This window comes from Epargyreus clarus, unplaced genomic scaffold (genome assembly GCF_041222505.1).
Source record: "Epargyreus clarus isolate Ecla_fem2 unplaced genomic scaffold, WU_Ecla_fem_2.2 ptg000029l, whole genome shotgun sequence".
In the NCBI taxonomy this organism is placed as follows: Eukaryota; Metazoa; Arthropoda; class Insecta; order Lepidoptera; family Hesperiidae; genus Epargyreus; species Epargyreus clarus.
In genome coordinates, this window is record NW_027332235.1 from 3236196 (window position 1) to 3259390 (window position 23195).

General features: G+C 34.1%; 1 protein-coding gene across 1 annotated transcript in view; it reads right to left on the reverse strand.

Annotated features, from left to right (window-relative positions):
- The window catches only part of kibra (WW and C2 domain containing protein kibra), a 108723-nt gene that overhangs the window by 24015 nt on the left and 61513 nt on the right, over positions 1–23195 (reverse strand). The gene's annotated exons all lie outside the window — the stretch shown is intronic.

The following is a 23195-nucleotide window of genomic DNA, read 5'->3' on the forward strand; positions in this document are numbered from 1 at the left end:
GCCTCCCGGGCCGCGGCCATCTGTCGTAATAAGTTCGACGAAACGCGCCCGACGAGGTGTCCGAGGCCCGACGCCGTAACGGACCCCCGTGACCTCGTCCCGTGTCCTCCGCACGCGAATCATTCACCGAATCTCGGATTCCAGCCCTCTATTTACATTTTTATTTCGGAATCGGCGTTATCGGAAACGTTCTCGCGTCCGAGCCGCCGGAGGGACTCCGTAACGTGGCTAATTGCACGGCAATAAACAATTGTCGTTATCGCTACATCGGCGGAGGAAGCCGGCTGTGGCCGGCCGGCTCGGAATGCAAAAAAGTTGACAATTTCGCATGTGGCGGCGCGACGGCGGCTACGCGTGTAGTTAGAGCGCGATTTTCTCAGATTTTCCACGTAATCAATTTACGCGGTTTAATGTCGGAATGCGCGGGGCGCGGGGGGCGCCGGCGGGTGCGACTGTGCAGGTAGACGCGCGCATTTTTGTTCCGGAATTCCTTTACACGCATTTGCAATCTCGTCCCGGCCCGACTCCGTACCTACGCCCTGTACCCGACTGACCGAACGGTTTATCTCTTATTGAATAAACTTTGCGATGCAACGCCCCGCGGATTTGAATGAGAGGATGTTGCGATGGGGCGATAAGTTCGCTTACCACTCACGACAGTCCTAAAAGCCGGCGTGCACGTTGCCTAGTTTTTCAGCGGCTAGAACCCGATCGGAGCTGGGCTTCTCACGCGAGCCGAGCCTCCACACGCGGAATGGTTCGCATTTTTTCTTGCTAACTAACCGCATAATTCCTAAGCCACACATGTGCATGTCTATTTATTTTTTCCGCCGGAGAGTAAAGACGCACTACTTGCAAGATGAGTATGCTAATTCTTATAGAGCAAACTCGCATTAATGTGAATAGTGTCTATCTAAAGAGTAAATTATACAGTACGTATACAAAGAGTTAGGCTGATCGCCTATTAGTTACTATCGCATGAGCAACTGGTAGGCTTAGCAATTATGTTGTGGTAAGGGCGACTGTTAAAACTGTTTTCCAGTAACAGTCGCGTGAACTATCAACTTCAACGTCGGTTGCTTAAGCAACAAATCAGACGCCTGAGCGACAGCGGCTTATTAAGCAACTATTCAGCAGCTTAAGAGACAAGATTTTAGCTTAAGCAACTATCGCTCAACCAAAAATTTAACGTCACAGTCAAAAACTTTTCTTATACTAATGTCACGTATTTTTAAATCTACATCTTAACATACCTACCTCTATATAAAATATCATGTATACCTACACCTACAAAAGATACGAACAATAATAATTAAGCCATAATAAAAAGCGGCTAGCAAAACCATTCGCATACCATTTCAAGCGCTTAATAAGATCCATCTGGCTCCTAGACTACCGTACAGTGGACTGGCAACATTTTAAAACAATTCCCGGCTACCAAATATGTAATTTAATTCATAACATCGGCCGTTAACGAGTGTACAGTCGAACAGGTAATTTGGCGCTCTGCCTACATTCCAGCCGCGGTATGTACCGCTAATAGCGTATTCGGTTTTTTTGCGGTAAAAATTTTCAAGTAAAGTAGAAAATAACGCTGGGCATCTGTAATCAATAAGTTTTACGTCCGCGGCGACTTGTCGGGAATTTAAACGACCGTGCAAGTGGCAACACTGGGTAAAGACGATCTAAATAAAAAATGTATGAAAAACTCAACGTTGCGCACCACAAGGAAAGGGAACGATATATCTATACGAAGAGGAAAACTTTGTTTGATTGATTGTAATGAATAGGCTCAAAAACTACTGGACCGATTTTTAAAATTATTTCAACATTCGAAAGCTACATTATCCACGAGTAACATAGGCTATATTTTAAATGAAATATATTTGATAAATAGATTTTGAGGCGGTACAAAGTTTGCCGGGTCAGCTAGTTTGATATAAACTGAGTAAAACACTCAGTTTGATGATTTGATCTATGATTGATTTGTGAGGCGATCTTAGTCTTCAAGTGTAGCAAGCAATGCATCTGAGATTGGCCTCAGGTAGAAACCCTGTTCTATATGGAATTGGTTACAGACCATGTGGTAATGACCACTTGCCACTAGGAGGACTACATGCCTATTTGCTTTTTAAATCGTATAAAACTCTAATAACATTTGAACAGTATGTGAAGCGGTCAAAACTAAAAACTAAATTTGTAAAATAGTTTGTAGCCTAAAGTCTATATTGGTATAACGTTGCTATGATATTTGTAGAAAGACTGCGATAGCATCATTAGTACCACCCTATGCCTGACATATTTATATAATAATAATAATAATAACGTTTATTTACGAAAACAAGGACTACAGCAATCATTATGACAAAATACAAAATCACATAAAAAACACAAAAAAAAAAAAAAAATTCGACTTATAATATACCTACTATTTTACGGACGTACGGACGTACGGACCTACTATTTTACTATTTACGATTCTTTATTTTCGTTTTAAACTTATAGTAGAGCTAACTTATACTATTACTTAAATTATTTAACTTAACATTTAGAGGTACATTTGTAATTTATGTGTTTGGGAGTTATGGGTCTAACGGCAGAGACCTCTTACCACTAGTTAACTTTAATGATTTGTTAGAAATTAATTATTTCTAAAATTATATGACTTGTTAACGACTGAAAAGGTATAACTTCAAGGTATTGAGCATCATTATAATTATTTAAAGACCAAGTTAAGATGCAAAACAATTCAAATCATTTTCTGTTTTGTTCAAACGATTATCTTTTTTTGTTTCTTTTTTTACTGACTTCATTTAGTAGCTACTGACGTACTTTATTATAAATAAAAACATCCTTAAAATTCAATCATAATTTTGAAGGAATTTCGACCACAACTACATACTAATTTAAATAAATATTTAAGTTTACTGTTTTGTTAAAATTATTATAAAATGTAAACTACGTAGAGTATTATATAGTTTACATTTTATAATTATTTTCTTATTGTTCAAATCTGCTAGTTTGCCGTGGGGGTTTCAAGAAACGCATCTGCTTCCCCCAGACCGGTTAGTTTTCGACTCACTCCGATGCTGCATCTCTTTCCAACACAGCCTCCATTCGCACTCAGTCCGTCTCCCTCGCACCCACTGGCCCACGGAACTAATTTTACGTTTTTTTCTTTTGACTATCTGCTGGAAACGAAGGAAAGATATCTTGTAAGCTTTGTTTTATGTTCTAATCAATTGCGTAATACATTGCATTTTATTCAAGTCCTTAACCTTTGATTCGATGACTTTCGTCCACTCAAGGTAGGTATTTAGTATTTTATGGTCTCAGGCCGTATTTAAAACTTGCTTCTTTCTTACATACCGTGGGTTTTGGTTAAGAAGATTTTTATTTGTTATTTCCTTAGTCTAGTCAGCACACATGCTTCTAAGTCGTACGCAAAACTTTATTTTGGTTATAAAGCAGGAGTCCTTAATATTTTCATCTCTGTCATCTAGTTAGAAATCCTAAACTTATTTGTAATACCAAACATCACTTACTGTAAAGTAAGTATGCTTTTGGTGCCTTAAAGCCAAATCTGTACAGCCGTTTTTTAACAAATACTTATAAATATAAGCATTTTAAACCGACTTCATATTTTAATACTATGTGAACCATAACATTAAAACAACCCACATTTAGAGTAGCTACTATAAATTTTATCTCTCAAGATTGCGAAACTTGCAAAAAACGGTAGGTAATTTTTACAAGTATCTAAAATACCGTATCTATGCTTATTTATCTTAAAAGTAATATGTGATAAGACGTTTTAATAACAATTTATTGCATCCTACATTTCATTTTAGAAACTAACAAATATTTATTAACAAAACAATTAATTAAAACAAAATTGAAAATCATCCTCGCCGTTTGCGGAATTCAATATTTAATTTACGATTGGAATTTTAAAATTCAAAAATTCATTTTGAATTTTAAAATTCCAATTCAATAAATTAATAAACAATTGAATAAATTCACACCTGTGAATTTATTGAATTGTTTATAGTACCATAAACCGAGCACCAAACATCCTCCATTCAAAATCCTTTTGTAAAAGAAATTGAACTGAAACAAAGGATAAAAGCACTAGATAACAGCGTATCCGAAATTCGAGACGTTCGTTTTTTACCGTGTTGCTGTAGGGTTGTCACTTGATATATAACAGATTAAAAATATACAAAATTAACAAATACGCCATCGTCAGTTAGAAATTCTTAGCAAGGTTAGACTAAAATTTTAAGCAAGATGTTAATTTTGTAGCGTTAAATTGATTTGTTTTTTTTCTAAGTAGAGCTAAATAGAACGATACGACGTTGAAAATCATGACAAAACTTATCTTTATTGAATATCAATTTATGAAAATTAAGTTAAGAAAAAGCAAATACAATAAATTAAAATTCTTAAACTGAAAGCAAACATACGAACTAAGTAAACTTAATACCATACCATAAAATTCAAATATCTAATTTCTTAAAAAAATAAACATAGATTCATTAAAAAATATTAATTTTATTTTTATACATTATGTCCATCCCATCATATTTCGACCCAAAATTCTTATTTAAAAATAAAATAGTTTCAATTTAGGTGGCAACCCTAGCCCCGGGCTCCACCGGGCGGGGGCCTGCGATTAACATTCCTGAGATGCCTCACGCCTGCCGGCCTTTGGGCACGGGCAGTCGCCAGTTCGGACGCCTGTTTTTTTAATGTTATTAAAGTAGCGATCGAGACCGCTGACCTTATGTTTGGAGCCACGCTCTAGAGGCTACAGATTAGTCTGGAAGTGAGGCTACATTTAGTCTACAATTAAAATTGACTTAGTTTTAGCTCGACTTTGAGGGGAATTAATGAGGGAAAAAGTAAACAATATTTTAAATGTGGAAATATTTGAGGTACCACAGAAGGATATTGTCATACCTATTTTTCCTTAAAGGATTTCCTTTAAGGAAAACGGTAAAGGATTGCATTCCTGTGTTCTGCCTTGAAGGGCAAGTAATCCTCAAAGATAGCGTATAGCGTATATAGCCAATAGTAGCCCTAAAAGGTAGAAACGCATCTGCCAATCTCAGGTAGGATTTTATAAATCCTACATTTATTTAGGCTTGATCAGAGATGTCAAAAGTATACAACTTAACATTTAATATATCAAATCAAAGTAATTGAAGTCGCGACAAAAATACAGTATTTTATAAATAAAAATATTTTAAAGTTACATAAAATTAAAATTTTACACATTTTATAAATTACACTTACATAATCGAACGTTACTTTACTATTCCACGTTAAATTTCCACGAATGCAGCGTATATAAAATGACATTACGTCGTGCATTACAACGCAACCACGTGGGATTGACGTAAGCAACGTGAGACGTTAATCTGTGCGTTAATGAAAAATCATAGCCGATTTTATGGTCTCTTGCGCAACTCGAACGAAATTCCATTTTGTTCTATCGTGGAACGTTACGTGTTGTGACGTCACGGTGACGTTTACGTTTTTACAAAGAATATAATAAAATATTTGTAAAATTAATAATTTAAATATATAAAAGAATCTTTTAAGAATCACATATCGATAAAAATATAAAAATGTATTTTTATGGGGTTTGTTATATTTTTTATTAATTAATGGCTAAAAATATACATTTTTATTTTATTTTTAAAAGTTTTCTTAAAAAGCATATTGTCATTATGCTTCATAATATAGGCAACACAATTTATTTAAAGCGAAAACACTAGTTCAGAAAAAAAGTTAGCAAAAAATTAACAACAAAATTAAATGTAATTAGTATTCCGCTGAGGCCATTTCTATAGAAGAGACGGCCTAGATGAGAACACAAATATTGCTATCGCATGTTCTTAGAAGATGATGACTATAAAGCGCAACATCTGTGGAACCATGCGGATTCGAACCCGGGACCGTCGAACAGAAGTGTCTACACTAACCAATACACCAGCTGTCGTTATAGATAATGAACGAAATATTGATAACTATTATACACATACAAGTTTAATATGCATATTTTCCTTTTAACTTATAAAGGCGTTATTAACATTTTTCACATGAAATCAAAGCGAATAGTCTATATCTCTTGTGTTCATGTAACACATATTTTATATATGTACAACGCCATCTATTGTGGCATCAAAGAAATAAACATAGAAATAAGATACTTCTATGCTTCCATTGTACTCATTAAAGGAATTTCAAAATAATATTCAATGTAGCCAGCATCTGCACAAGAACTGAAGGATTATGGATCCTATAGAATAGATTTCGCCCTTGAAATTTATCTTTATGTGGCAACACATAAGCAAAAAGTTGTAAGTAGCAGCTATTGAGCAAAAAATGACACATTTATATTTTTTACATATTGTAAAAACAAAGGTAGAATATTTTTCTTTACTTTTACTCACTTTAAACAGATTTTATATATCTCTCATTATTATTGGTACTTAATCTGTACATCTCTATAATTACAGTTTTTCTATGTTAAGTATAATAAAATTGTCTAAATCTATGTTCTACATATCTGCCAAAAGCATATTAATTAATCATTCGTATAAAAAAAACATAAGTAAAATTTACTATTCTACGAGACAACTCAACTTAAATTTAACTAACTTAAAATTAACACGCCCTAACTAATATAATGGTAATAACCAAACAAAACTCAAATGTACAGAGACGACTACTACCTACATACCTACTACCTATCCACAAAACCGTTTCATACCCCACGAGTCTGAAAAGAAAGGCGCGCGCCCAATATTATTCATATTAATACACTCCACGAATGCAGTGTAGCGTTATACACGATTATCCTCCGAGAGGCAGATGAAAAAAAGGTACAAAAAGTGTTAAAAAAGTATATGACAGAAGGCCGGGGCTGCGCGGGCGCACGAAACGTATACGTATTCCTTTTTTACGCTCATATTCTTATTATTGAGCCAGACCAACCGCTCCCGGTGTTACGAGCGAGGAATGCGCCATAGAGCTCAGCGGGTGTAGAGGTGGCGTATTTTTTTTTCACTTTTTTGGTTTTATATTTTTTTGCGTGTTAAGTAAAGTACGGTGGTTTAATTTTAATTTATGTTTAGGTTGCATTTCATTATTGTACTTTTGAAATTACTTGTTTTAACTTTTACAGTCCTATTATAGATATTACCGATAAAGCTAATGTTCCTGTCTGGCTACAATTTGTACACCATAAAATATTGTTTAAACTAATTTCTTCACCATTCAGTTTTACTTTCATACAAAATTAAGTGAAGTAAATTACACAAAAATTCATGGTATGCGTTTATTAAAGACATTTTGAAATTCAACAGCAAAACTAAATTTAAACTTACTTTAAAACTCTTAACTTGACTTTAAACGTGACATTAACCGAGTAAAATAGAAGTTTTACGACATATTTAAGTTACTAAGGTATTTAAAAAGATAATGTAAACACATAAAATCGTATCAGAGGGGATTGGCGTGAATTCTTAATCCCCTATAATCTTATTAAATAAGTTTACGCGTGATGGCCCGGTGCTATGAACTGTTTCGTCACAGGCTCTTATGGCTGCTTGCAGCTGCGGCTTGCGGCTGCGGCGTGCGTCTTGGTTCATGTAGTGTACAGACATAGAGCGTGTCAGACGCATGTCGTTGCAGGCAGAAAGGTGTATTCTTCTACAAAGTGTATTGAGGTATTTATGTCTAGCGTAACAGCCCGGCAAAAGCTGACTGTGCCCATTAAAATATTGTATAGAAAAATCGGAAAGTTGTCTGCCACGGCCTGTGCCTGATACATTCAATGTCTGTAGAAACGGGAACTCATGCGACAAATGCAAGAGAGTAGGATTTCTTAAAACCTCCACGAATTTGAAATAGTCAAGAGTCTTCAGAGTTTATAAAGTCTCAACTTGTAAAGATGCAAACTAAGTTACACCGCTTACAATAGCATTTTAATGGTGTTTAGATTTTATATTTCATTTTTAATTAAAACTATAAATTATAAATAAGGTGGATGTATGGAAGAACGGCTTTATTATGATTGCATAAAAGGAAATAAAACATAAATTACAAGTGAGGAAGCAGGTTTCATGCAAAGTACCAAATTCGGTATCCTATAGCTACCTAGCTACCATAGATTTTGAATTTAGATTTCTGTTTTAGGTCTAGAAAGTCCTATTTTTTCTTAGTTAGCGTCCAGGATACCCACAATCAAAAAGCAGAAATCGATAAAAATAATGTGAATTATTAATTACTTATAACATATCTACGGATGATTACTTCTATTTCAATTCCAGTTGGAGCTATCTACTGCTTCATAAATATTTTCGTGGTAAACAACCTATCAGTCCGGTATTCCCGGCACCGTGTTGATGTTTGTAGATAATTGCATATTTTAAATAAAAAACTCAATATTTTTTATATTAAAGACGTTCATGCCATCCATCTGATCATCATCATCATCATCAGCAAATTACTGTCCCACTGCTGGGCACGGGTCTCTTCTCAGAATAAGAAGGACTAGGCCATAGTCCACCGCGCTGGCCAAGTGCGTATTGATAGACTTCACATACCTCTTTAAAAACATTATTTTTAGATTTCTCAGATATGCAGGTTTCGCTTTATTTTCCTTCACTTTTTAGGCAAGTGATCATTAATTTCTAATATCCACCTGATGGTACCTGACAACCGTCTATAGACATCTGCAAGAGGACAGGGGTTCTACCCGAAGCCGATGACAGGTGCGTTGCCATGCATGAGGAATATGATGGCCGACATCCACACCTTTCCAACGAAACTTTGCTCCTAATACTACAAAGTAGCAGGTGGTTGGTGTGACAATGATACCCAGCGCAAAGCACTCATTCTTACTTTACTTTACTTCTGGTTTACTAGCACTCCTACATATTTTTTAACCGACTTCAATAACGAAGGTTCTGTGTTCGCTATGTATGAACGTAAGGATGTATGCATACATGTAAGTGCACGATTATCTCAAAAACTATTAATCCAATTTGGATGAAGTTTTAGTTACTTAAAAGCATATTTTACCAGACATATTTTGGTATATAATACATTAGGATTTTATGTACCTATCGATGTATAAATACGTGTTAATAATTATATTAAACCTATTTATAGTACACGTGTTGCACGACGGCTTGTACAACTCTATCGCTCAACAAACAAATCTTACATACATAATACTCGTAGATGGCATCTCCACTATATTCCCCGAACCACTAAACTGCGGATGGCACGCGAATTCTCGGAACCCAAGATTCCCATCGGCTCAGAAATCCCCATTTTTTTATCCATTTCTCACGAGGGTAGCTTTTTTTGTACATTCCACAGATATTTGCTTACCGAATGCCACAGGTAGAAACCCGGACTCGTTTTAACCCCCAAAGCAGGGTGTTTCGATCCTTTGTCTGTCTGTCTATCTGTCAATCTTACAGATGTGTAGCGAAGTCAAGTTTAATAGTAATAGTGAATGGTTGTAAACTTCGTAGTGAAACTTTAGGTAAGTACAACTGTTGAAAGTGGTGTTAAGTTTTGTCAAAGAATGTAGTTACTCTTAAAAAATCTTATCACGAAGTACTCGATTTTTTATACTATTTTTTATGGTAATGATAAAAGGTGTTCAGTTTTGTTAAGTTAAAGAATCCAATTCGTTTAAAAAAAATGTTATTGTGTCCTACGTGTCTTATTGTTTGAGAATTTTTTATATTGAAAATGACAAAAGATGTAAAATTTTGTTATCTTTAAAAAATCTCTTTGTATATAAGTACACATACAAAAATATTTTATGTTGCATTTTTTAGTTTTCTATTCCAGAAAAAAATAAAGGAAACGAAAATAAAAATCAACTCAATAATGTCCACTGCATGAAATTTTTGGAAATAACGCAAATAAAAATCTACTTATGACTTAACTTCTAATATTTCAAGTTGTCAAAACGTGCTCCTCTAACAACTTAAAAGTTTAAGTGGCAGAAAAAATTGAATTGTTTATATGTACGCAATAAATCAAGACAATTGAAGCTATAGGATATTCTATTTCTATTTTAGAACAAGTCATTTGGCTAAAATAGCTATAAGTAATATAAAATATTTTAAGAAATATATATAATTGAAGAATGAAATACTAAAACTACTGTTACTGATTTAAGCTTTCTATTTTTTATCTTTTGTGTTATTTATGTATAAAAGCTATTTAACACTTGCATTTGATTGTGGTAGGACCCTCTGTGCCACCACCACACTTATTTCTGCCTAATAACAGCAGTGTTAAGCGCTGTTGTGTTCTAGTTTGAAGGGTGTGGTAAAGGACACATCCGTGGAATTCCAGCTACATGCTCATCTGCTACTCGTATTCTATAAAATGATATACTTGAGAGCATTACATAGCATTTTCTGATTTTGAAATATAACATTTACTGAGACGTAAATCAAGTCGACATTTATTTATTACAAAACATCAACTGAGCAAAACATACGAAGATTTCATCGATTGTGTGTTTTTGAAACTTACGCGTAAATGTCACGTTTACAGAATCTCACAAAAAACTAGATATGTATGACTATAATATATCATTCTCTAGTGCTCTATCGGTCATAGAAGATCGTAACCCCTGACTACTAATATAAGGAATTTTCACATATGCCGAGCCAAAGCGCCACCTACGCAGATGTTTGATAAATCTCAGTCGCGACTATCAAACGAGTAGTTTGAGTATATTATAAACGCAGATTACCATATGAAGCTATGTACCTATTCACACGTACCACAACACAACAGCGTGGGCGCGTGCAAAGAATGAAAATATATAGTTTTATCATAGTAAAGTACTATGGTTTTATTCACACAAAGTTTTGTGGACACACGATACATATACACGACACATCAATGTGGACGATACTAACCACATCGCATCCACGACGGAACTACTCTTTAAGAAGACACGTTTTGTTTTGTCATTGGTGTCTCACTGCTGGGCAAGGGTCTCCTTTCAGAGTAAAGGTTAGGCCATAGTCGACGGCGCTGCCCAAATGTGAATTGGAAAGCTTCACACCCTTTTGAGATCTTTACAAATGACAATATTATAAAACGGACATTCTTTAAAATCTGCGGAGCGTGCCTGGGATTAGAACCTCGGACCTCCAGATCGCGACGCAAATTATTAAACTTTCGCTTATCCATTGTATAAAATAAACAGAAATAGTCATATTTTGCTTAAAAACTTAAATTTCTTAAAAAAGTCAAAGTATGATTAAAATAATATTGTTTTAAGAGATGGTAGTAACCCCCCCTGTACGAAATTTTGCCGATGTGTGGTGTGGTTGTAGTATATGTGAATAGACTATCAAACTTTATGTATATTATAAGCGTAGCCATATGAAACTAAGCGCTTGCCTCAGACCAAAACTCATTTGTAAAACGCCGGAGCTCTTATGTAAAGTCATCTCACGTTCCTAATTTTTGTGGCTCATTTGTCACAATTAGAGTTTTAAGTGGACACGTAAATTATATGAGCGATGATAGCGGTATATTTTGGTGATTAAGGTACGGGGTTCAAATCCAGGTGTAGTCTAATTTTTCAAAAAACGTATCAAAAATAATCGCGTGTTTTGGTGAAGATAAAACTTTTAAAAAAACTTTTAAAAGTCTATTAACCCATTTTATTATATTATCTGCGTGGCAGAGCGATCATCATATTTGTCTGACACAAAGCGGGTTCCGGGTTCGATCCTCAGTCACACATCTAATCCACCGTCATATATCTAAATGATAAGAAAAATCTGTTCGGTGTTACAGGAAAAGTCTATGGGACTATGAATATAAAAAAGTTCTCAAATAATAAATCGAACCCTGCAAGGCATGTAAAATCCAAAACGTACACAAACCCGTCCTGGAATCATATAATGCCTGAGGGTATAACAATGCGTCAAGGTCTAAACTTGAGGTCGTACGGCACAAACTGTGTTGTTACTATAACATTCTCGGGTTACAGTACAAAATGGGTTTTCAGAAATAACGTGCTTAAACGCTGAGGAAAGTAGAGTTAAGAATTGAATAGATTTGGCACAATAGTTTCAGGTTCAGTCACCGGGCAGGCTAATTTTTATTATTCGTATTATGTATATGTATCTCAGTTTTTATGTTTCTAACCATAAGAAAGCCTAGGAAGGCTTTAACGGGAAAGGAAATTACCACGAGAAAAACTACATTCTTTACTTTTCTTAAGAAATGTTATCTAGAATCAAAACCCAATCTAGAATCGTACTAGGAACCCTTTCATAGCTGCTTAATGCCAAACAATTCCAAAAAATAGACTTGAGAATTCAAATGATTTACATTTAAATTGGTTTCGCATTCGATCTCCGGTGAGGCAAATTTAACTAAATAATTCATGTATTTTAAGTGTAAAAAAGCACGTGTAAATAATATATTGTGTAATTTTAAAAAGTTTATTAGACGTAAGTGACTGCATATGAGTGTCATTTTGAAACTACGTAGACGTTTCGTTTCCGTTTCAAAAGGTAAAGTAAAAATTAAAATATTTCTTCTAAATATGTAGCATATTAGATCATTATCTTAGTTTAATTACGTCTGTAGTAGTCGTAGGTATGTAAAATACTCGAATCGTGACGTTTTGCACGTTCTCTTTTGCAGATAGTTTTTCAATATCCGGTTATTAGTCGTCGGTCTATTTCTTTCCCCCTGCTGGGCATGGGTCTTCTCTCAGAGTATAAAGAGTTTGGGCCTTAGTACACTGCGTTGAAAGGGCGCATTGGTAGACTTCACAAACCTTTAAGGACTTTTTTGTTTTTATAAAGAATTTTGAGGTGACAAGGTTTCCTCGCGATGTTGTCTTCACCGTTTTAGCAGGTGATAATTAATTTCTAATACGCACATAACTTTAAAAAATCTGAAGTCTGGGATTCAAGCCTCAGACCCTTGGATTGAGAACCCATCATTATCAATATATAATGCCACGTTTCTTTCGACATCTAAAGGTAACTATAATATTATAATCCCTAACATTTCTTCGTGACTCCACAATACCTAACAGTTTTAAGGTCTAATGCAAATGTAGTAAAAATATAAGGGGGATAATTCAAACTGTTGATCTCTGTACTTATCTGTAGCTCCTAAACGTATAAACCTATTTTTATCTAAACTTCTCTTCGATAGGCAACTTAATCGAGTATCTTTACCTACGATTAAAGAAAGCGTTTACTTATTTGAAGATCTTTGTAATCAGAATCGGGGTACTTTAAAATTTTAATTTAAATTCCCTTCCAAGCCAAGCCTCTGGCGAATATGGCATACGACTCCAGAGCAGCCATTTTACGAGCGCGCAATGCGCACGCGCCGAGGTCACCGCAGGGTCGAGGCCGCAGGGCCCGTCCTTCGCTGCACCATGGTGTGGTATGTATGGTTAGTATATGGTGTATGGTCATCGGTACGTGGTTGTTGCTAAGGGACACTTCAATGAGTTTTGGTGCGCTGTTTCCGTTTCAAAACTGGTTTTTTGAAATTTTTGTTCTTATCCTCGTATGATATTACAAATACAGGTCTGTGTGTTTGCTTTTTCCTTTTTTGGCAATTATTATTGTTTCCAAAAATATCGACATGATGCTTAGAATACATATAAGCCTGAGAGTATTCTTAAATAATCTGTAATTGAAATCGGAATACCAAAAGATATCAAATGCACAGCGTAAATCAACACCATTAATTGATCAGGAATTCCTCATATTTTTTGAAAATTCAGCATTTACGAAAGTAAGGAAAACAAGTTTTAAATGTCCTAATCACAAGTAAATCGTTTTCTTAAAAAAACATTAATATTACTATTTACTCCACGCTCATTCCACATTATCGCTATTATGCTAGAAAACAATTAATATAAAAAATAGACGAATCCGTCAGTCATTTGGGCTGTAGGGCTTGCCAAAGGACTACATACAAACCTACATACAAACAAACATACGCTCGAAAAACATTTCTCCCCGTTAAACATAGCCACCATAATAATATTGAAGCATATAACTTTGAAAAATCAGAGGTGCGTAGTATACTTATAATAAAATATAGTAGTATAATATAGTAGTAGTACTTTTAAGCCTGGAATTTGAACCTCAGACCCTTCGATCAAGAGATTATATCGTTGAATTACATTGTTTTCAACGAGTCATAAGCCTGTATTCGACAATACATTCATTGGAACCAGTTACAAAAATCTCCTAACCTCAAACCGTGTCAACAAGAGCCGTGCGCGAGTAACCTTTAATTCGTCATTATATGTAAATGTTGGACGAAAGTCGAGTTCAACAAAGGGCTCAGCTGGCCACTGCGGTCGCATTCCACACGCGTGACACGACACGGAATAATGGCTGGGTTTGAGTAGTTATTACTGAGTTATTAGTTATTGCTTGCTGGTTTAGTTGTCTCTTAAATATAATTAGGGTATACCTAAGTGTGTAGGTACATAGTTCTTTTCGTGGTTGATTTTATATTTTTGAAGCAGCAAAAAAGCATCCTCGGGGTAAGTGTTAACTGAGCAGTGCTGTTATTAGGCAGAAATTGGAGTTGCGTTAGTGTCTTCGAAATCGAAACCACAAAATAGCCACAAACTTGATGAGGTTATCGGCATGGGTATAAGCTCTAGTTAAATTGTAAATTAAGTTAGAGCGATTGCAATAATTGCTACAATATATTCGTCGAAAAACTCAATACATTTCTATATGTCCACTTAATATTAAGCGGTATCAGCCACCCATGGAACCACCAAGCAGTCCAACAAATACATTGCTACCCGTTGGAACATCAAGTTGGAATGCCTCATATCTCTATAACATCACCCTTGAAACCAACACAGCAATTTACCGCCTCAAAATCTATTTATCAAATTTATTTCATATAAAATATAGCCTATGTTACTCGTGGATTATGTAGCTTTAGAATGGTGAAAGAATTTTTAAAATCGGTCCAGTAGTTTTTGAGCCTATTCATTACAACCAAACAAACAAACAAAGTTTTCCTCTTTATAATATTAGTATAGATGAAAATTATAATTATTTTTAATTTATATGAATTATCATCAATTCTCCACACTATGGGAACAAGGTGACGCTGGTTACATGGGTTATTTTTACTATGGAATGTCCCACGAACAAGGGATTTTTATTTATAACTCCGTAAACTTCAAGGACATAGCCAGGAATTTTGATTGTTGCTTTTATGAAAATTAAGTTAACTTACAATATGGGATGTTACAAAAATATTATAAATAAAAAGTTAGTTATGGTAAGTCATTGCCGCTAATTAACTTATTTTGTCATCAACCCCCCAACCAAGAAGTTGATTATAGGTTGTTACTGATAAAAATAAATGTCACATGTATATTTAAGTGTCAGGAAAATTTCACCAGAATAATTTTGGGCATCATTTACATTTGAAATGCACAAAACATGAAATAATAACATTTGGTAGTTATGCAAAATGTTAATTCTTTACGTACTCCTACTCTACGCAAAATGTTAAAGCTTTTTAATCTCAGAAAATAGGCACACCTATGCATTTACCGTGAAAAGATTACATGTCATATTGTTAGAATTAAAATGTAGAGATTTCCATCTGTAGAGTTATTTATAACATGGAATGTCCCGAGAAAGCTCTACACAAAAGCTTTACACGGCCATTGTGGCTACCGCGTTACCCAAGATTAGATTGGAAGAAAAATTACTTTAAGAATGCCTTCATAATGCCTCCATATGTAGATGCATTTAAATTTTTTAGTTATAAATTTTTAGGCGTTTGGAAATTTATTAGTGAAGGTAGCGTTAGTACCTTTACTTCTGCCTTAAAGCAGCAGTGTTGTGTATTTGTTCCAATTTGAAGGCTGTGGTAAGGTAAAATCACTTTTGACCTATTCCATCTTAGTCCTCAAGAGTAGCAACATATACATAAGTTTTATTAGTGAAGGTAGCGTCAGTACCTTCACTTCTGCCTTTAAAGCAGCAGTGTTGTGTGTTTGTTCCAATTTGAAGGGTGTGGTAGGGTAAAATCGCGTTTGACCTATTCCATCTGTCCTCAAGGGTAGCAACATATACATGAGTGGTACCCACTTAACATCAAGTGGTCTACATACTCATCTCATTTAGTACTTCTAATAAAAAAAATATATTTCACATTTTTAACGACTTCTTACAATATAAGGATATCCATATGATGAATGAATTTTAAAAATGTATCTTTAGTACATACTCCAAACTAAAAATTAGCGTGAAACAATATCTATACAATTAGCATTAAATTATATATATACTTTCTGAAAATAATCTACAAAAAACACAAGCCTTGTGTGCCAAAGAGTACAATTTAGTAGAACACAAATCTACCATTAGCGAGCAACTTCACAAAAAACAGTCGCTCGCTCTACGATATGAACTTAGTAACGAAATTTCACAATCATTTCGTTGTTATCTCCGTATACTTTACAGCCATTAAACTAATAATGCGAGATACATTTACATTCCATAAAAATACATGCTTAAAATTGTATCTCGGAACACGGTCGTAATTATTTTAACGCCCCATCTACACTACCGCCGAGTAACGATACGATATTTTATGTGCTGTCGCTGGAATGTACTTTGTAGATATATACGTAATTACGTATGTATATGTCTATACATTTGTCTATACACAAACAAGTTATTTAGTAAAGTAGAACGCAATATTCAAAACTTTAATTAGTCACACTTTAAATATAGAAATATTTTTATTTAACAAGATTCTAACAAAACCTAATAAACATTTTAATAAAGGAATATTCCGTTACTTATTTAATATTTCATAAGCTTTACTTGTAAATTTCATATTCATTTTACATAGGTAGTGTTTATTTTAGTTTTTTTTACTTTTATTATAGGCTGGACTACTTTTAAAACACCATTATATTTAACATAGATGTAATTATTATTTTTCTAATTCACAACAAACTGATCTGTTCGCTCGCGTTCGTTAAGATTCTTGTGAACACAACGAGAGTGGCAAGTGGACAGTAACATGGCAGGTCAAAGAGAAGTTTAGGTTAAAATAAAACGGCCGGAATGTTTATCATTTGGAATTCCACGCTTTACGATCGGAGGGTACGGTCCACAGAACAGTCTTTGACATACGATTACTCATATGGCACACGTAATGGGGGCAATAGAGACTTGTAAACACTGAAAATACGCTGTAGATTACACTCTATACGTACTCTTTGTAATTCGATTTTTTGGAGTACGAATGTTATATGTAATGTTTATTACATTTGTAACCATATTTGTGTGCTTGGCATACTTAACTGTATTTACCTACAAAGCCCAAAATTGTTTATAATGAAGAGCTTTTTTATTCCTTCTCACTACAAATTTATATTTATACATTATTTTTTTTAACATACTTTATTTTCTAACGTGTAATTTTTATAATTCCTAACTTTAAAATACTTAACAATCATTCCATTTTGTTTCAAATCCAGCAGATTTCTGGTATGAATCTTTCCTAACTATAACTATAGTATGTATTAATGGTATTAGTTAGAATAGAATGAAACATAGCGTAGAAGTGAGTTATTTCTTACCATAAAAGCAGATTACTAGCTTACTAAAATAGTTATCTCAGTCACACAGGATATTTGCTATATTCTAAAACTTTAACGACCTCTCAAAGAGTTTGTAAACTATTCAGCCATTTACCTAGTTAGAGCACTTTTATCAACATAAAACTGTACGGCCCAATTCTCTATAATTTATGTAGATTATTTCAGTACCAATAAAAGTCACATTGAAATCTGTGTAATGCGGTATGCACATGTTTTGTAGCATCTCAGACAGGAAATGGAAACTGGGTTTTTATTAGGGATGTCGGGGATATGGATCGGGAATTCGGATCTTTCGGATCCGGTTGTTGATTGATATCGGGATGTATTTTGAATGTTTTACAGATTTCCTTACAGCGTCCCATTTCAGCTGTTGAAATATTTTCATCGATCTGTATAACAAAAATATGAAATAGTATTTTTAAAGGAGGTACATCCTTGTCTTATTGCCTAATACTTAGTACTTCTTACAATATTATGTGCATGTATGTCACTTATGTACATTATTATACATAAATAAATATTTATTATTATTATTATTATTAAGCAATGCAAAAATAAAAGAATTCATAAATTTGTAAAAAACTTGATAATAACAGCAATTAATACATAATGTTCCGTGGGCTGTAAGGCCTTTAATGCAAGTAAGTATATCTGTTCTGTCCAATTCAATTTTAATATTTTATTCCAAACAGATTCCCGAGAGACTTATTATTATACAATTACTAGCTGACCCAGCAAACGTTGTGTTGCCATATAAATAAAAAAATGTTAAGGGTGAACAACCCTTATCACTTAGTTGCATGAAAAATACATAGTAGCCGATTCACAACCTACTGAATATGCATATAAAATTTTGTGGAAATCGGTAAAGCCGTTTCGGAGGAGTACGGTAACTAACATTGTGACACGACAATTTTATATATAAGATTGTTCACTTCAGATATTTCAATTCAAATATCCGATAATATTTTTTCGGAACTCCATACCATCCCTAGTTTGGATCGGTTGGATAAAATTTTAATTGCCACGCCTTTTCGTACGCTTCTAATTTTTGTTCCACTTTAGGACTGTTTCCTGCGAGCTACCAATTAACCGGTAAGGAAGGTTAAAATTTAGATCACTATACATATGGGATAGGCATGCATGAGAATGAGGTTCATTTTTAAATTCCTATTCCTTTTCCATTAAACTTGGCTTACAAATTAAATGCAAAACGTAATCAATTAATTTGTCGAATTAATTTTAAATGTGCATAGCTTTGTGTTTTATGTTTCAACTCTTATACAATGGGCAGTTGAATCGATTTTGACAAATATTCAGGATAAGATAGACGAGTATTCAAAAATCATATAGATTGCAATTTTGAATTTAGCCCTAAAAACGGTTATGACATCTACTAACTATTTTTAAATATTTTTTTTTTCTAGTTAACTTCTTTTTTAACTTACAACTTTAAAAAAATTCCTACACCTAAAACCTCACGTTAAAACATCTTTCCACATTAAGAACTACCAAAAACCTCAAGGTTCCCCCAAATTTAATTTTTCAAAAACATGCCTGGCCATCATTTCCAACACTTGTACTCCGTCATTTATTGTACACGTATATAATTTGGACAATTTCGACCAAGTCCCTACAATTAGTCAGTTGCATGTGTAATTTCTCTACAGTAGCAGATGAAACGGCATTATTATTTAAATGCCTTAAATATAGTTGTTGACGCGTAAGATTGATATCGATTTCAGATGGTAAAACGCTTTTTTCAAAATAATGTTAAGCGAATTGTTGAGGTTTAAATTAGAGGTACAGGTGTAGATTATTTACATTAAAAGAAATTCTATATATCTGTACACATAAAACATGTTAAAGTGACTTTAAGTAAAAATAATAATATCATAAAAAAAATCAAATCACAGGAATTTATTTATAGTCGCTCATATGTCGCTATCCTTGAAGACTAAGTTGTAACACTGATATAAATAAGTCACCATATTATTCCATTATGTAAACAAAAGCGAGTATATGCTCTATACGGCTCTATATTGCTGCTACGCTAGTCTAACTGTCATAGGAACAAAAAAAAAATCTATCACCTATCTATGTGTTTTTTTTTATTATTTTAACTAATAACTAAGAAAATAAATTTGCACATCATATTTTTTTAAAATAGGCACCAAATATAACACTCTACACTTTTTAAAATAGGTAGCTAACTTGTCAATCAATTAAAAAAGCCACCCCTAAGCCATCTACGGAAAGTAGAGTTCCCGTGACTATAGCAACCTATTGATTTATTTAACAACCAGCTTGACTCTATGGTATGCGCTACATGACCGCCGATGCAAATGTAGAGACCTCTATTTTTATAGATTTTGATCGCATAATTATAGATAAAGTGCACTGAGTAATTGTTGGGAGGAAAACTATAATTACATGCAGGAATTTTACATCGCAAAATGTAGAGATAAAGAATTGCGTTTAAGAAAAATTCCCTTTTAATTTATTGTCGGCGTGATAAGGATCTTAGAGTATGGTCAATTCGTTTGATGCTAATTGGCGTGGCGTCTGGTACTAGTGGCCATCGAAGTCTGGTCTTGTTTTTATATGAAAAAGTACTTGATGTTGATGTATTATGGGTAGGTATGTGATCGAAACCGATATTTACACTATTGACCGTTGACTAACTAACTAGTCGAAATAAAATGACAGTGTCCTAATATAATTTTAAAAATAACTCTCATTTTGTTTCATACTAGCATAGCATAGCACTATCATCTATATCTATATCTAAAGATCTATTTTAGAACTAAAGTGATGCTTTTTTTTAATATTTCACGTGTGATATCAGCACAAGTAGATCATAATGCACTATTTAGGGTTCGATCCCAATACATTCAAAAATGTCAATATATGATTTTTGTGTAAAATTATATTCCAACTTTTTCAACTATTTTCCACATACATAACTGAATAAATAAATAATGTTCATATAACAGTAGCATAAACTCATCGCAAAGTGAAGATATCATCAAGAAAATATGATGGGTCACTGACCCTAATGTATGACGATTTTGATCATCAACAAAAGCCTTCCAAATTGTGGGGTATCAATTGACCTCTACGCTCTTAATGTTACCAACAGTTAGGCCCCTGTGAGATGGTACATAGGCTTATGTTCTTTGTTTACCAGTGAATCAATCAGGAGTATTATAAATTTGCTTAAATGTTCTTGTATTTCCTTTGAGATGCAAGATCCCAAGCAAGTAAGTGTTGAAGGTGGTAGAAACCTTTGTGATTCGACTCCCGCGGCACCCCCGCCACACCTATTTCTGCCTAATAACAGCAGCGTTATGCGCTGCTATATTCTGGTTTGAAAGGTGTGGTAATTGAGACATAGGCATAACAAGGCGTTCCAGTTTAGTCCTCATCGGTAGCGGCGCACACAGCCAACCTCAGGTAGGAATATCTAATGCTATCTGGGGTTGAATACAGATGTCCATGGGCGGCAGTAAGTACCATCAGGTGGAATACATGCTCGTCTGCTACTTCTATATTATAAAAACATCACAAGCGTAATTAGGTAGACTTGTAGAAGATTTTAGTCACAGTGTCACATTTTTAGTCACAGTGTCACATTCATTCACACATCGATGCACGATCACTGTTGACACATATTAATTTATATTTCCATCGAATTCAACCTTAATAAATCGAGCTTTCAATATTTTCGATTATAAAAGTTAACAATAAAATCAAATTCCTACAACAGTGCAGACATTCGCACTCATAAAAGTAGCAGTAAAACTCAAAATTGAATTTGCAATTGGCGCCGAAATAAAAAAATGTAAGGAATATCTCCAATATGTATTATTATACTTTCCACTCGTGGGCCGTCGATCAAGCCATAAAATAAATAATGAAGTGACTCCATAAAGGACTTCTTCTACCACGAAAGAATAAACGACGAGATATTGTCACTAACTGTGCAAATAAATATCTTGATTAAAAAATATAATAAATATTAAAAATACAATCTTTTAACTGAATAATCATTAGTTTTATTTTTGTCCCACTCTGAAAAAACCTTAAATATTTCTCTTTCTCAAATAAATGTAAAAATTCGACAAAAGTATTGTTTTTATTAAAGTATCAATCGAGCATGCTAGGTAGGTTCTTGAGTGTTGTTGCAATTCAAAAAACTGAAACGAATTCAAATTTTCATTTTTTTTAGAATCTTTGCATTAAAACGTAGTTAATTAATTACTCCAAGCGCATTTCATCAAAGTAACTTAAAACATAAAAGCTTTTACTAGCAAAGCTTTTTCGCTTATCACTCGCGATAAAACAAGTGTCTTATCTTGGCTGCATCCATCACATTTCTCTTATAAAACATTACAGCAACTTAGTGCTCAAAAATATGCATTCAAGATTACGAAGTGAACGTTTTAAAACTTAAAATGCTACCGGGCATATCCCGGAGAGTAGGGTTGCCATTTCAATTGGTCATTTGGTCAAAATTTTTAAATTTGGAATTTTTGTCGTTGGTTAAAGTATTTTGGACAATAATTCTGAACATAAGTAATTTTAGCACCAAAAAAATATTTGAAAAAGACAAAGATTAAAAATTAGTAAATGGACAATTTTCCATTCCAGATCAGGGTCATTCTATTCCAAAGTTTATAATAGACCATGGATAACAATGACCATTTCACATTAGACGGATTAACCATTGACTACCTTCTCACATAAAAAAAATACAAAACATTCGAGGTCAAAGAGCGGCTGGATAGTGGGCAAGGACCTTACCGCGGCAATAAATGATTCCCATTCTATGCATTCCTAATGTATGAGTCCGTCACACGTGTTTCAGAGGCTGCATTAGGGATGGCGATTCTTTCCGAAAAAAAATCGATTCTTGAATCGATTCGAATCGAAGTGCAATAAATCGATTCACAAAAAATCGAGGCTCTACCAATCGATTCTGCAAAAATGTATCTTCGATCTTTTCCGGCGAAAAGGGCGAAAATAGCGAAAAAAAGATCATCATCAGAATCAAACAAGCACTGAAATATGTATCTGTCAGCAAAAAAAGTCTAACACATTCAACCAGCTTTGAAAAGATCAACTTTCGATTTTCTAGGATGAAAGATCGATTCACTGGGTCTATCCATTACTGGAGATCGATTAAAGTAATGGATTTTTTGGCCTAAAGACCGATTCTTCGATTAATCGACATCATATCGCCATCCCTAGGCTGCATTCAACGGATCTAAATGGTATTTGAACAAGAGATGCGTCTGCATCTATTATGAACATGTTTATTATTACAAGGCGGTATGAACCCGATAAATCCTAACACACTGGAATTTACAACAGAAAATATTTGATTTGAAATATGACGGGAACGGACAAAAGGAAAGTAGAATGGAAGTTAATTTCATCTTCGGCCATTAAAATTCCTCCAATGCTCATACACTTTGGGTAATGG